Source organism: Cebus imitator, unplaced genomic scaffold (assembly GCF_001604975.1).
Source record: "Cebus imitator isolate Cc_AM_T3 unplaced genomic scaffold, Cebus_imitator-1.0 Scaffold16, whole genome shotgun sequence".
NCBI classification, from domain to species: Eukaryota; Metazoa; Chordata; class Mammalia; order Primates; family Cebidae; genus Cebus; species Cebus imitator.
Genome location: NW_016107331.1, coordinates 3,512,385 through 3,515,266, shown reverse-complemented (window position 1 = coordinate 3,515,266; position 2,882 = coordinate 3,512,385).

Here is a 2,882-nt window from a genome sequence, read left to right as displayed (position 1 = left end):
TTTTTCGAGATGGAGTCTCATTCTGTTGCTCAGGCTGGAGTACAATGGCATGATCTTGGCTCACTGCAACCTCGGCTCACTGCAACCTCCGCCTCCTGGGCTCAAGCAATTCTCTTCCCTCAGCCTTCTGAATAGCTGGGATTACAGGCATGCACTACCACACCTGGCTTATTTTTTATTTTTATTTTTGTATTTTTAGTGGAGATGGGATTTCACCATGTTGGTCAAGCTGGTCCGATCTCCTGACCTCGTGATCTGACTGTCTGGGCCTCCCAGAGTGCTGGGATTATAGGCGTGAGCCACCACACCTGGCCAGTCTTTTTTTCTTAGCGGTTAGTAGGTTATTTTCCCCTCTGGTCTTCCTAATGGAAATGTGTTGAGTGGGGAGGGTGTTAGAAAAATAGTGGGGAGAAGGAGATATTTGGGGAAAGAGAGCCATGGCTCTAAGACTGAGGGAAGACTGAGGATGGTAAATGTAGGGTAAGCGTCAGGATTTAAGTAGCTTCCTCTGACTAATTGTCATGAGTTTTTATGGTGACATCGTTGTCATCCTGCAATATGAAACCCAAGGAAAAGCAAAAAGGAAGAAAGAGTATGTGAAAAAATTTGAGGTTTCCCATACAATAAGCTCTCGTGGCCATGAGCCAAAATTTTTTAGGGTTTTGCAGTCACTTCCAGACTGGCCATGGGTTTTTTATTGTTTGTTTGTTTTTAGCTTTAAATACTTATATTCTCTGGAGGTTCAAGAAGAGAGTTCGCCATGTGTTGGCCTTGCCTGGTGTGATTTATGGTAAACAGTAACCCTCTGCAGCATTTAACAACATTTAGAGAAAGCACGCTCATAAGAATACAGGACAAGCTGGGCATAGCTCATGCTATAATCCCAGCACTTTGGGAGGCTGAAGCAGGAGAGCCATTTGAGACCAGGAGTTTGAGACCAGCCTGGGCACACGGTGAGATCCCATCTCTACAGAAAATTAAAAAATTTGCTGGGCATGGTGGTGTGCACATGTTGACCCAGCTTCTTGGATAGCTGAGGTGGGAGGATCACTTGGGTCCAGGAGTTCCAGGCTGTGGTGAGCCAAAGTCACATTACTGCACTCCAGCCTGGGTTACAGAGCAAGTCCCTGTCTCTTAAAAAAATAAAAAAGCAAGAATACAGGACAACTTCATAAAAAACTTCCTGCAGTACTAAGGAGTTGTCCAAGAAATGTTAGATCTATAAGCAGTGGCAGAGTAGAAGAGCAGCCAACAGACCTACTGAGGGTAAGCGACAAATCTAAAGCTGGCTGTAAGGAGCCAGCAGGGAATAAAATGTCAAAAGAAGGAGGTCCTGTATCTCTATTCATATGTCAGCAGAGAAGGGTAACCAGCATGAAAACAACTGACCAAGAGTCTGGAAAGAGAACATTAGGTTGTTTCTTCCTCCCCACATTCAAGGGAAATGGGCATAGTCTTAGAAATAGGTTGGAATATTCTCTGCTCCCAAATACAACCCCATAATACTGACAGTGAGCGTCTGTTTTAGTGATTTGCTCAGGGTTAATTAACCTTTAGTAGCTCTTAGCACTAAAAATGTGAGTTCTCCTCAGTAGTGAGCAGAATAAGACCTAAAGAGTGAAGCACAACTTGCAGGAAAGCTGACATTAAAATAGCTTTTTTTCTGGATGTTTTGATTGCTGAAACCTGTGTGATTTCATTGAAGCTTAACTCTTCTTATTGCGGTGGGGTTGGTGGCTCAGCACTGCTAGTGTCTGGGCCCAAGCAGAGTCGGCCTGCTGGTTTATCTACCATGGACTTGTCCAGATCCACACAGAGGCTGGGAAGGGCAGAGGGAGACGGGCCAGGACTCAGGCGGTTTGCACAGGTTCGCTGTGGAAGGCCTTTCTGAATCCATTTCCCTCCGAAGGGGCCACAAGCCATAGGCCTCAGCACCTGTGGTCAGCAAGGAGGGCAGGTGGTAGCTCTCTTTCTCACCAGGGACTGTTGCATTGGAGCCGTGGAAGTGCCCTGGTGGTCACTTTGCAATTTAACTTCCAGGCTGCAGGGTAACACCACTGAAGGGAAAAATGTCTTTACTTGAAGTAATCATAGGCTTTCTCCTCTAATACCAGCCTGCCCTGCCAACGTGACAGCAGCACAAAGGGCCCCACTATTCGTCCTCCATCATAGAGTAAGTAAGTGGTTTATCCCCCTGCCGCTTGGCTCCAAGCTCCCTGTCTGGACAGGACACAGCTGGGCTTTCATCTAAGGAGGGGTGAACTCCAGCTGATTACTTTCATTTGACCTTCACTGAAGACAGCAGAGCAGGAGGTATTTTGCATTTTGTCTTGCGGTGAAAATCCCAATGCGGAGTAACTCAAGAAGATTTTCTCCTTAAGCAAAGGCTAACTGGTAAGGAAAAATCACAAACAATTTTTTTAAAAAGGACCATTAAGATGATCAGCCAGAATTTTATGCACAAAGCATGTATGACTTCCATTATCAGAAAAATAGAACCACATTAACTTAGAGAGGAAAAAAGAGAAAATTATCTGAATATTTCAAGTAATTATCTTAAGGATAAATTGGGTTTTCTCTTCACTCTCTCACTGGCAGTCTCCTAGACCCTAACTGTCCCAACTTGCAACTATAAACTGGTGGTTCCCAAAATTTATATCCTCAGACCCATCTCTCATATAAGCCTCAAACTTATATATGCCCAGCTGACTACTTGGCATCTCAATTTATGTATATCACAGCCTCTTCACATTTAACACCTCAAATACTGAAATTCTTTCTTCTTTCATGATCTTCCTCCAATTTTTACCCCCTTCTAGATGCCTTCCTTCTAGATTCCTTTTTTTTTTTTTTTTTTTTTTTTTTTTTTTTTTTTTTTTTTT